Below are 13,390 nucleotides of genomic sequence, written 5' to 3'. Positions count from 1 at the left end.
TCCTATTAGTCTCTGTTTACCTTATAAAGTGTAGGTAGTTCTTCCAGGGAAATGATTGAATTCTGTTCAGCCAGCTTCTCATACAGGTGGATGATATGAACGGCATTGTTGAGCTTTACAGTTCGGGTGGTGAAGGGTTATGGAACAGCTGTTCCTGTAGATAGATCTTTCTCTTCTGATCCCATTTGCACCAAATGAACATTGCTGTCCCATCATGTCTAGAATATAGATCCAGCAATCTAAATACCTTCCTTCTGGGCAGGAAGATTCACTGGTTTCTGAAAATCCATACAGTAGACTCATTATAAAGTGTAGATGTGAACCACTGGAATCATGTGTGGGGAGGAAGTGCCTGCTAGTCTTGTTTTCAAAGTCTGTGACACTTTGACAACCGTGCTTGCAGTTTTATGGGGATGTGAGTCTGAAATTCTTGACATGAGGGGGATTTGGGGATGGTTCAGAGCCATTGATCACAAAGAAGCTGTTGAATTGGAGCACAGATGGAAAGGTTTGGCTCCTCAAAGGCAGAGGGGTCTGTATGAAATTTGACCTCAAATCACCTTAGCCAGTCTAGGGTGGAGAAAAGTGAGATTTCCCTCTAATGTGCCAGCTGATTGTTGGTATTAATGAAGGGTATTACTGAGGCATTTCACATCTTAACGATGCTGGTAATAATAGGGATGTGACTCTGTTCACTTAACTGGAGATGGTGTCTAGTGAAGAGGTTAAATAGATCTGTAGAATGCTTTCCCAGGAGGGCTCTAATTTTACATTGACTTAATAGAGAAGTAATCATTAACTTTGGTCTATTTAGAAATTTGTTTTTTGTTTTTCGTTCTTTTTGTATCCGTCCTGGGCCTTGGACTCCGGGCCTGAGCACTGTCCCTGGCTTCTCTTTGCTCAAGGCTAGCACTCCCCCACTTGATCCACAGTGCCTCTTCTGGCCGTTTTCTGTATATGTGGTGCTGGGGAATTGAACTCAGGGCTTCATGTACTCAAGCACTCTTGCCACTAGGCCATATTCCCAGCCCACTTTAGTTTATTTTGGTAATTAATCTTTAATGGCATGTATATTTAGACATTCCAAATAAAGAATGCTGTTAAAAATTCATGCATTGTACACTAGAGCCCTGGTGTGTCTGTTACAGCACTCTTGCTGCTTTCACCCTTCCTTCTTCAGTATTCCCAAGGATGAAATCATGAATCCTGTCTTTTTAATACAAGGGAAATGCTGGAGATATATTCCCAAGCACCCTGAGAGTTGTATTGAAACAATGATCTCAAACTGGCCTTTATATAATATGAGCACCATGTTAAAGGGCCCAATACAGCAATTGAGGCTATCTTCTGGTGAGCCAGAGCAGAGTTATGATCCTGCTTTCACTTAGAAAAGACAAAGACTTGGGCATATTAGTCCTACTTTGCCTAGATGACAGTGTATGTTGCCCTGTCAGACTTCTCTAAATCTTGGCTTGAGATCTCCTGTCTCAGGCTGACCTGTCCAGCTATTCTTCTCCCTGGCACTTTGTCAATTTAATTGCCTTTGTGAATATAGTGTCCATAGTTAATGGGAGACATTCTGCACAGTTTACAGCTGGCTGTTCAGCCAATTCAATCCTCTTGGGCCCTAGTTCACTCTTTTCTGTGTCACCTAACCTGTTTTCCAGTTCTTTGAATTAGAATGTAGACATTTTCCTGAGCCATTTTCCCCATACAGCCTTTGGATATATTATTTGGAACTTACTAAAGGTGTCTTTGGAGATGTAAAATTTGGACTTCAGGACTACTATTGAAGGCCATTTGCAGAGATGCCTGTGGCTCATTCCTGCTGAAAGCTGGGAAAACCAGGAGCATCTCTGAATGTCCATGTAAATGTAAAGAGTTTGGCCATTTGCCCCCAACTCAGCTTGTTTTTTAGTTTCTCTGCCTGCCCCAAGGACTCAGACCCACAGCAGTGCTGACATGCGGTTTTGTAAAAAACGAGACTGAGACTGAGGTGAGAGTGGTCTTCAGTTAAAGCTCACAGTGTTCGGTTTCTTTATGCAGATGAAGGCTATACTTTGCATGCTGCAGCACAAAAACCTTACTGTCTTGCCTTCCTTCAACAGGAGTTTCCCTCTATGGAAATAAATTATTGACTTTATCCTGTCAGTCTTGTCATCATCTGTCTCTCCCATGAACATTTTGCAAGACAAATATAGGCAGCATTCATCATATCCACATGGTGTTGGACAGCTCATGCCTTTTCTCACAGGTAAATCCAGGTGAGACTGTCTAAAGCTCTGAAATCAGCATGCCCCAAATCTCTTACCATGCCCTCAGTTGTTGGAAGATAAATATTGTAGAAGAAATTTGCAGCTCTGATTTCCTTTTTGGTCATACTGGAGGCTAGAGTGTGTATTTCTATGCTCCACATTGCTTTTCATTGCCATATGCCTCACTGTATGATGTAGATTAACATTGAAGACAGTTAACACCTGCTCATTCAGCTCTCCTCCATTATGTGAATGTCTAGGAACAGCCTGCTGCTCTAATGGATCTAAGCCATTTATTCCTTTTTTTGTTGGGAAGACATGTTGCTTTTCCCCAATATTTTGTAATTTCTGCTTTAGCAACACAGGCCCCTATTACATTGCATCCCATTTAACATTGTTAAGCCTGAGCCATGCAATAGATGACTATAGTATATCCCTTTCCAACTTCCTTGGTGTCTTAACCTGTATCTCTGATGCACTAGACCTTCTGATTTGTAGTGGACGTATGTGTCATTGTCATTGTTGTCCTGAGTGTGGTTTCTCCTTCATTATTGCCCCTGCTGTGTTCATAGAGGCCAGACACTGATCTCATTCCATCTGATGCTCTTGGTCCCTTTCCATGGAGGGCTCATTGTCAGGCCACAGTTTTAGTTAGAATCCCAAGTAATACTCTTACTATCCAGATGTTCTGAAAGGCACAGCTCCATTTATACACAGGGGAATTTCTCTGGATGGCAATCATGTGGATGCTATTTATGAAGGCTTGGGCCACCACTGTCCTTGCCTTGTGGGTTCCACATACATATGTGATTCTTGGGTTACAGGTGTTCTTTTCCATTCCCTTCCTTTGCTGTGATGGAATACTGAGGATAAGGACTAGGGATTCAGTGTGGTAAGTAGATTGTCTTGCCGGGTCCATCTCTGCGCTGACAAGATGCTTTCCCCACCCCTGAGCTTGAGCTCTACACGTGGTTGGCTCCTGGGCACAGCACAGGTATGCCATCTCTATGTGTATGAAAACACACTGACTCTTGCTGGCTGGAACTCTGTGGCACTCTGAGGACATTTGTTATTGAGAAAAACTCTTTACCTTAAGATGCTCTAGGGGGTCAAGAACAAGAGATGTGGTAGCAGTCACATTGAAGGTGCCAGGTGAAACATACTCAAATGGATCCCAGATTGGGGTATCCTTTTATGCAGTCTTGTCCTCTTCCCTGCATTTCCTCTTGAGTTTGTTCTAGCTCATATCTTAACCTAGCAGCTGTTCTTGGCCTGAAGATTTGGCTCGTGTGGAAAATGTTTCCATTGTGGGTTCTGACTATAATCACGTGTATGATTCTGGATGGACATGCCATTGTGAAGATGGAAGTCAGTCTGGAGAAGACTATTTTCACCTTGATATCTGGAATTGAGTCTGGGTCAATTAATAAATCTAAATAATAAGAATGGTATCTCACAGATTTGTAAATGCTTATATAAAGAGGTATAGGTTGAGCTGAATCCTAGACCCCCAACTGCTAGTGTTTATCATTTGCTTAACTTGAACCATTGAGGGAGTTGGGCTGTGGTCCAGACCATGGGTATTAGAGCTGCCTGTGAGAGCCATGAGGAGTACCCTAAACCCAGTGGCTTGAGTCTCCTGTATGATTTTTATTTGCCCCTATATTTGATAGGATAGTATCACTCTACATATTAATTTCTGTCTTAATTGATGATCCTCTTCATTGAGAACAAGTTGAGATTTCTTACAGTATTTGCATTTTCCTTGAGTACTTTTTCTGTCTTGTGGACTCTTGTGACTGTACCTTCTTATGCTTTGGCACAATTGAGAAATAGGTGAAGATGAAAAAAGTTGTTTTGGGTGACAGACACAGCAGTTGAACATGGCGGCTCCCTGAGATTTCTTGGCCCTGATACAAGTATCCCCAACATGGTGAGCTGAGACTGTGTTTGTCATAACCAGTGCTGTTCTTCCTCCTCTGGGTAGATAGGGCCATTGAAATTAGAGGATCCTTGGGCCCAAACACCTGGGCAAGGCATTGTCTGGATTAGAGGTAACTTGTTCATATTTTTCAAACATTGGCCCCTTTCTGGTTTATTGCTGGAGATTTTCAAAGTAATCTTTAGAAATAAGTTTTCTATAAAGGCCCAGTTACCTTGCACAAATCCTTGGAGATAGAGCTGTCAGTTTTAAATATGTCAAGTCCTTCAATGGAGATAGTATAAGCATGATGGATATATTCTCCTTGGCAAGGAAAATTTGCCAAGTTGTTACAGTAGTTACCTGCTTGGCATGTTTAAAAATTGATCATAAATATGTAATGTTACTTAAAGTCAGTAGATGTTAGATAATGAGGCCTGCAGCAAATACATACGAACAAAGGAGCCCCACCCATTCCCAGGCTCATGGCATCTCTTCAGATGGCTGTCCTAAGCTCAGACCCAAAAGCTATCAGATTTGGCTAACTTGCAATTTAATGGCCAGCACGAGACAGGAGCTGAGGTGAAATAAAACACACAAATTCTGAGAAAAAGGCCCATTGTCAATATAGCACTCCAGTTACTTGTTGTAAGTGTGCTGATCTTTGAGTATTTAAGGAAATTACTTTGGACAGAGGGGAGTTATTATCTGTCAGGCTTGAACAATCCCACCTCCAACATGAACCCGTTCTTCCTGGAGTTTTCATCAGCTTTCCATCTAAAAAGGTGGACAGAGAGATGCCTTTTCTAGAAGGCTGTGGGAAGTCTTTCAGAAGCTTAGTCTGTGTGTGAGGTAGGCTGTCCAGTTAGCATCTCTTGGACCTCCCCTGAATGATTCATGCTGGGCATTCTTTTCTATGAGACTCATAGGCACACTATGACAGAAGCACCATACTTGTTCCTGTTGTTGCTAAAGTGTTGTTCTGCTACAGGACACATAGGATTCTTCGCATCTTATCTTGATTATGTCTCTAGACCTATGGTTAGTCTGCTCATCAAGTGAACCAAGGTCCCCCTCTAACCCATGCCTGCCTTCTTATTTTAGGTAGTGCTTGTCTGCCCAGCATCCTAATCTAACTCTTCAGTACTGACTAAAGACAATATTGCCTATTGCCTTCATCCCATAGGAATCTTTGTGTTGCATGTGAACTATGTTACAACCTCACATCAGTCTTTTTTGTTGTTGTTGTTATTCAGGCAGGAGAGAAAGTTTATTACCAAACTGCTGGCCTGTTGCCAAGGTGATCCAGGGCCAGAGAGAAGGGAGAGAAGGGAGAGAAGGAGTGACCCCTACCCAGCTATGCCTTATCTAGGGCAGGGGCAGGGGGTTTGGCCAGGTGGATTAACATGTGACCTCAGGGAAGGGGAGGTAACAGCCTCCAGGTCTGCTGGTTACCCAGGTATCTGGGTGGAGACTTAATGTGTTGGGGGGATCTGCTCCAAGCCCTCCAGGACAGACCTAACATTCCAGCCTTTTAATAGCTATGAAAAAGGACAAAGACTCTCTGGCTGCTTCCTGCTGGCATGGGGCATCGACATTAGGGGTAAAAGGCAGAAATGTGGCTCACATGAGTCTTGATAGCCATGCGTTCCAAATACCTTCTTTGGTAAGGAATACCTTATAATGTTCCCGCTTTACCCACTTGAATGTAGAGTGGTCAGAGTAAATTATCCCTGCCAAGGGATGCATTTGTAGGTATATGTCATGTATCTACTTTGAAAGGTGAAAGATTAATGAGACATGAGAGAAACTGAGGTTTCCCCATAGTACACAGAAGCCAACATGTCTCCACTGGATCAGAGGAAGCCTTGTCCCTCAAGCAGCACACTCTAGCAAAGTGTTTCATTTGGCACTGTGGGAAAGAATGTGAGTGGATGTCACTCTTTCCCCTCATGCCTGATTCTTTAGAGATGAAGAGCCATTTATCTCTTTCTTGACAAGCTACTCCCTGTAGCAGAGTCTGTCCTGGGACCTCAATTCAGAAGTGTCACAGGGGAGAAAAGAATGTTGAGGCTGTGTATCGGATGCACACTTGACTGATGGCTGATGGGTATATGAAGGCATGTGTGCAGCCACTGGTGTTGGAGGGCGACTGACTTGTGGAGAGAGGCTCGCCCTGTCACAGCTGTCCCTAACAAGTGTCTGCAAAGCTCCAGGCCTGCTTGTGCCAGTGGGTTGTACAGTTCTTGGGCAGGAGAGACCCTGAAGCTTGTGGGCTGGCCTGCACCAGGCACTGGGTTGGAGCAAAGGCCTTCTGCTAGGCAGGCAGGGAAGCACGTCTGCTGATGGGGTGTCAGTGAGAGTCCAGGAAGAGACAGGAAGCTAGAGGTGCAGGGGAGGGGCTTGGGGGGCCTACGAGCAAGAGAGAGGTGGGGCGAGAACCAGGAAGCTAGAGGTGCAGGGGCAGGGCTAATGGGGCCAAAGAGCAAGAGAGAGGCGGGGCAAGAGCCAGGATGCTAGAGGTGCAGGAGCCAGGCTAGTAGGGTCTAAGAGCAAGAGAGGGTGACAAGAGCCAGGAAGCTAGAGGTGCTGGGGCAGACTTATGGGGCTTCAAAGCACAAGAGGTGGGCCAAGAACCTGGAAGCTAGAGGTGCAGGGGCGGGGCTTATGGGGCTTCACAGCATGAGAGGCAGGCCAAGAACCAGGAAGCTAGAGGTGCAAGGGTAGGGCTTGTGGGAAACACAGCATGGGAGAGGCCAGGCAAGAGCCAGGAAGCTAGAGGTACAGGGGCGGGACTTATGAGGAATCACTGCATGAGAGGGGAGGGGCAAGAGTGAGGAAGCGAGTGGTCAAGGGGTGTGGTGGGAATGCTGAACTGGTTTAAGTTGGTTCTGCCTGGGACAAGCAGACCTGCCAGAAGTTTCTTTGTCTGAGGGTCGGTTAGTTGTGTTTGGGCCTACAAAGTTGGTCAGGCTCCCTGTAGTTTGGTGGTGGGTCTGGGCTTCTGTACACCCATTCCATCCGCTTGTCTGTGTGGGGAAGCCTTGAGGAACACTGACCATGCACAGATGTGGCTTGTGTGTGGAGAAGGCCAGACCCAGGTGCCCCGAGGTGTTCTTGAGGCAACTCCCAAAGACAAGGAGAGCTAAGCTGAGCTTCCTGCCAGGTGGGGCCCAGGGCATGGGTGTGGGGTGTTTGTGAAAGTGTGTGGAGAAGCGTGTCCTCTCTCTTCTGTTTGCTTGTTTGTACCCTTCCTGAAGTGGCTCTGGTGAGGCTAGGCATCAAACTAGGCCTCTGGAGCAGGCTTCCAGTCAGTGCTGAGCCTTTAGCTGGGGCTTTAAGTCTTGGCAGGCCCAGGCCACAGTTGTGGGGTGTTTGTGAAAGTGTGTGGAGAAGTGCAGGCTGCCACTTCTGTTTGCTCATTTGGGCCCTTCCTGAAGCGACTTTTGTGAGCCTCAGGCCTCAAACCAGGCCTCCAGAGCTGGCTTCCTGTCAGTGCAGAGCCTTTATTTGAAGCTTTCAGTCTTGGCAGGCCCAAGCCACTGTTGTATTTGGCTGTGATAGTGTGTGGAGGAGTGGGGTCTGAGATGGAGGGGTGGAGCTTTTGGGGCATCACAGCACAAGAGTAGAGGGGCAAGGGGGTGGAACTGAAAGTGGGGGTGGGGCTTATAGGGTATCAGCATGAAAGAGGTGGAGCAAGAGGCAGGAAGTGAGAGGTGAAGGGGCAGAGCTTATGGGGCAACACAGAACAAGAGGGGAGGGGCAAGGGGAGGAAGTGAGAGGTCAAGTGGTGTGGCCCGGTTTATGTACTGGTTTAGGTCGGTTCTGCCTGGAACAAGCAGACTTGCCAGGAGGTTAGTAAGCAGCTCCTTTCTCTGACTGTCCTGTTGTTGAGTTCAGTCCTACAAAACTGGTCAAGTTCAGTGTGGTTCAGTGGTTGGGCTGGGCTTCCGTACATCCATTCCATCATGCAGCAGCTGCTTTTCTGTGTGCGAAAGCCTGGAGGAACTCTTTTTTTTTTTTTTTTGGCCAGTCCTGGGGTGTTGGGGATTATTATGGCCTGGGAAAGACTGCCCTTCCACCAGCCTTGGGACAATAGAAGCCCCTCCCACCTTTTGACCTCTACCCCTTGGGAGGTGAACACGTGTGTGCCACCATGATGGGATTGTCCCGCCCACAAAGGGAAGTTTCGTGATGTCACTTGATGAACGTGACCCCTAGCCTATGACTGACCCTTTGGCCAGCCCCCTTTCTTTCCCGCCATTACTTCTATATAAGTGCCCTTCCATATTAAAGTCTTTGAGACGCATTCCACCACCGCAGCGTGTCCCTGATGCCTTCCTTTCGCCTCCGCCCTCGGTAACATGTGGGGGGAACTGGGGGGAGGGGAAGCTTCAGCAACCCGTCCTCTACTTAGCGTTTGCCCATGTGAGCACGCCTTTGGCCTTCCGCTGGCGGAGGGCCAGGCTGGGTGCTCTTTCATAGAGTTTGTGGTTACCATTCTCCCCGTGGGGGGAGAAAGGGGGTCCAGAACCCCAACATAAATGGCGCCCGAACGGGGACCGAATTGTACGGCCGAGAAGTTCGGGGTACAGTATCCCCACAGATTTTGCTAAGTAGGGTTTTAGAGGAGGGTCCTGCCCATCCAGATGGGGCAGAAGCATGGAGACAAGACAGGCTCGCGGGACGCGGCGCCAGAGAGTTGCCCCGCCGTGGCGATTTGGCGCCGGGCGGCGGAGGGAGCGGGGCGCGCTTCCCGCGGAAACATGTCAGTGGAGCAGTGGGGCCGGAGCAAGAGGAATGCGACCCCGGGCTGGGGTCGGTTAGTTCTGCTCTGCGCGCCCCGGGCCAGACGGCGGTCCCGGCACCCGCAGCGGCGCTTGAGAAGCAGTGGGTGGCCGAGCGCCGGAGCGGTTTGGCTTGCGCGGGCTGAGCTGAGTACACTGGGCTCTGCGCGGCCCGGGTTCGCGAGCTGCGTGCGCTGGGGCCCGCGTGGCACCAGGCGTCTTTTGCGGTAACATTTCGGCGGCCGAGCACGGCGTGGCGGAAGCGCGGTTCCGCCATGTGGGAAGCTGTGGCATGGCGGCGGCAGAGCGTTGGGGATGGCTGCTGCTTTGGCCAGACTTGTATTTACAATGGCTGGGCTGGAGCCAGTGCGGCCCCAGCCCGCGGATGGATTAAAAAAAAAAAAAAAAAAGCGTGGCGTGCAGTTTAGACCATGGGATGGTGTCCCAGTTGGGGTGCGTGGGCTGCTGCAGCCCGGCAAACTGCTTTATGCCCGCCGATGGTCGTTAAGCTCAGAAATTCGGGTGAGTTGGTTGAATCCTGATTTCTCTGACTTAACACACACGTGGAGCACAATGGGGCGCGCCATATTGGAGGCGGGGCCCCACCCATTCCCCCCAGGTGAGGGGCGTGCCCAGGCTCGCCTGGGCTGGCCGATTGCGCTGCAGCTGAGAGAGGCAAGCACCCCGCTGTGCTTGCCTGCACTTTTCTCTCTGTGTCAGCTGCAGACGGGGTTGGAGACAGGAAAGCCTCAAATTATAAACTAAAATGGAATATTGAAAGGAAAACAAAGAGTTTTGATACAGCAATAGGTAATTTGATTGAACTTCCATGTTTACCAGTTCAAAGAGATAAAATCAACTGGAGTTTTCTAGATGGATAAAAGGGTTTGCTTGTCTACTGTGATTTAAAAATTGTCATGTTGGGAGTGTGTAATTAACAGGTTTCCCTTTTGTTTTTTATTCAACCACGTGGTTCTATTATGGACAAATTAATATCATTTGCCGCTGGAATTCCAGAAAATTTAAATGGCCAATCAAAGCAATTTTAAAGAGCGCTCAGGTATTTTTGTGTGTGTGTGTGTGTGTGTGCGCGCGCGCACGCGTGTGGTTGTTGGTAAGATTTAAAAGCATAACAATAGGTTTCCATCCCGGTGTTCGATGGAGATAAAGGTGCCTATAAAAATTTCCATAAGGTTCAAATATGCAACATGTGGTAAAAGCTCACCAGTATGTTATTTTATATTCAGTGTGTTTCCATAAGGTTCAAATATGCAACATGTAGTAAAAGCACAATGGTATGAAATCAGCATGTTATTTTATACTCAGTGTGTTAAAAGTTAAGTGTGCATGTAGCCTTAACAACTCTTTGGCATAAATTAAGATTTTACCTTCCCATTTTCTCTCCTGTGTTCTCATAAACTCTCAAGATCAAGAAATTGAGATTGCTTCATACAAATGTGACTATTAACCTCAATTTTCCTGACCCAGGATTAATATACTGCTTTATAGGATACAGGTGGACAGATGTTCTAGCCGCATGGACGGTCGCAGCTCCTGGATAGGAAGATGCCACCACATTCTGTTCCCAAACTGCCTTGTTTCACTACTAATGATTCTTTGCTCTCTCTCCCATTGGAAGCTGCTCGAATGATTTATGAGCCTTGAGTAGGATGTGAATAGTTCCATCTTAACAGTTACTCCAGGTTAAATCACCATAGTTATGTTAGTGGTCACAGCAAGCCAGGTAAAATTTTGGGATTAAGAAAGTCTTTGAATTTTGTGATTAAGAAAGTCTTTTCACCCTGCTTAAACCAGAAGGGCATCGATATACCAGAGCCAGAAGTGCTGAAAAAATTTTGAACACCCTAACCAATCTATATAGAAATTTTACAGGCAACCCAGAGCAAGATGTGAGCAAGAGATACCACTACAGCTTTGCCTCGAGTTCCCCATCGCATGGCATGGAACTTGCCAAATGGGGATGAGGGACGCAGCCACTTCCGAGACTGAGGATTCCACAATGCTTTAACCCTTTGCCCTTGGTTGTCATTTATCTGTGTTCTCTTTCACTTGCCAGTGGGATTCAATGGCGTGATTCAAGTTGATGGCATGTAAATCTCATGTTTTCTAAGTGTTATAGCCAAACCTTCACAAGCAGTTTTTGGTCAGTTCTCAACGGGTTACAAATGGATTATCTCTGTGTTTTTTCCTTGTTGCTCAATTGGGAATAAAAAGGGCTTGTAGGACTATGACTCCCTGGATAGTTCAAAGCCAGCCCGGGCAAAAGGAAAAATTTCTCCAAAATCCCACCTCCCAGTTAAACAGCAAAGAGCCAGATTGAGAGCTCAACCACAGAGAGCGAGCAAAAGGCTGAAGCAGCACCGTGACTCAAGTGGTAGAGCACTAGCCTTGAGCGAAAGTGCTCATGGACAGTGCTCAGGCCCCGAGTTCAAACGCGGATGGGAAAATGCAATTCCAGCCACAAACGTTAAAATTCCTGGGACTTAGCCAGTCCAGGAGACGGAAAGGTGGAGTGGAGTGAGAGGAGAATGGTGCCATATTATCCTAAAGGGAGCTGCCTTGTTTCACCCTTTCAAAATGGATCAGAGCCGGGAAATCGAGAGAGATAATTCCTGTCCATTTTCTTCTTTTTTGCCAGTTGTATATAGGTGTATATATATATTTATTTATTTTGCCTCTGACTGGCTATGCCAAACCAGTTTTCTATCATTAACCACTTCTTTCAGTCGTTTCTCCTTACTCGTTCACTTTACAATTGGGTTTATGCTCCAAAAAGGGAACTGTTCCTGGCTTATGCCCAGGGTGTGTTCTATGCCATTCATGCCAACCAGCTCTGAGAACTTGTCGATACTTCGCCTGACCTTTTCACAAGTGTCTTTTGACAGAATAACATCTCTTGCTGAGATCACCAATGGGGAATTTGCCGTTCACAGTCGTCACCCTAACACAGGCCTGAACCCTGGAGGCACCAGCCTTGGAAACTTCTGGGTATGCCCAAAGACTCAGGGGGGGCTGGAGAAAACCATAGCGCTCTCTGGCCCTAGTGACCATACTCATGGTAATGATGGGGACTTTTTGCCAGCTACACCGGACTGCCAGGCTGACCAGGGGCCCTTGATTTACGTCGCCCCCTTGACAGCAGGAAGTAGCTACAGAAGACGAGACCTCCATCCATACTCCCTGCCTGGTGGCCGCCGGTGTCATAATTTAAAAAAAAAAAAAAAAAGGGGGAGGTATTCCCCAGGATTAATTAAGGATTCCCTAGGATTAATTAAGGATTAGTTATGCTTATGTTAATTATCCAGAAATTTTAAATCATCCCGAATCAGTGTGGGATGGAGTACAGTATATGTGTTTTTCCAGATTGGAAAATTAAACCCAGAGCACCCACTCTGGAGAAATGTTTTCTTGTTTTCTCCAGGAAAAGGAGGACCATGTTGGACTTCTGCTCTCCCATGAAAATATGGAAAGTAGGACTGCCTACGGTAGGAGGCAACCAAGCTTCCTTTCCTTGTCTGCTTTCTAGATTCCTTCTTGAGCATCTCATGGCTCATGGAAAGTAGGATTGCCTACGGTAGGAAGCAACCAAGCTTCCTTTCCTTGTTTGCTTTCTAGATTCCTTCTTGAGCATCTCATGGCTCATGGAAAGTAGGACTGCCTACGGTAGGAAGCAACCAAGCTTCCTTTCCTTGTTTGCTTTCTAGATTCCTTCTTGAGCATCTCATGGCTCAATGTTTTGCTGTGGCAATACTGCCTACAGCGTCACACAAAGAAACCAAAGGAATTTTGCACCGTGCTTCTCCTTTCCTCTCCCCCTGCTGCTAGACTTGGGGAGTCCCGTTGGAAAGAAAATAGAAGCTGAGGGTATTGACACTCAACCCCAATGTTTTATGATAGAAATGTTTAAAAGGGTAAATGCAAAGGTTTAACACCTTGGCTTCAATGTTTATATAAAAGAATGTTTTACTAATCACTTATGTTTGAGTTATCAGCTACTGTGAACTGCCGGGAATGCCAGAGTTTCAGCTTCTACCTCACCAACAAAAGAGGGCTGCTGTCTGCACCTTCCTGCACTTGGCAGAAACCAGCTGAGGATTCTGACTTCTGGACATAGCCAGATGGATGGACCCTTACCTACCCCTCACCCCAGTTTTGTGGAAGGGGCCCCACAGATCTTATGTCAGCATTTGCCTTATGCCCACACATGCCATGTGTTTACAGCATCCCCTGCTTATTGAAAAAAACAAAAGGGGGAGATGTTGGGGATTATTATGGCCTGGGAAAGACTGCCCTTCCACCAGCCTTGGGACAATAGAAGCCCCTCCCACCTTTTGACCTCTACCCCTTGGGAGGTGAACACGTGTGTGCCACCATGATGGGATTGTCCCGCCCACAAAGGGAAGTTT

This window comes from Perognathus longimembris, chromosome 16 (assembly GCF_023159225.1).
Source record: "Perognathus longimembris pacificus isolate PPM17 chromosome 16, ASM2315922v1, whole genome shotgun sequence".
Lineage (NCBI taxonomy): Eukaryota > Metazoa > Chordata > Mammalia > Rodentia > Heteromyidae > Perognathus > Perognathus longimembris.
Note: the sequence above shows the minus strand (reverse complement) of the source record.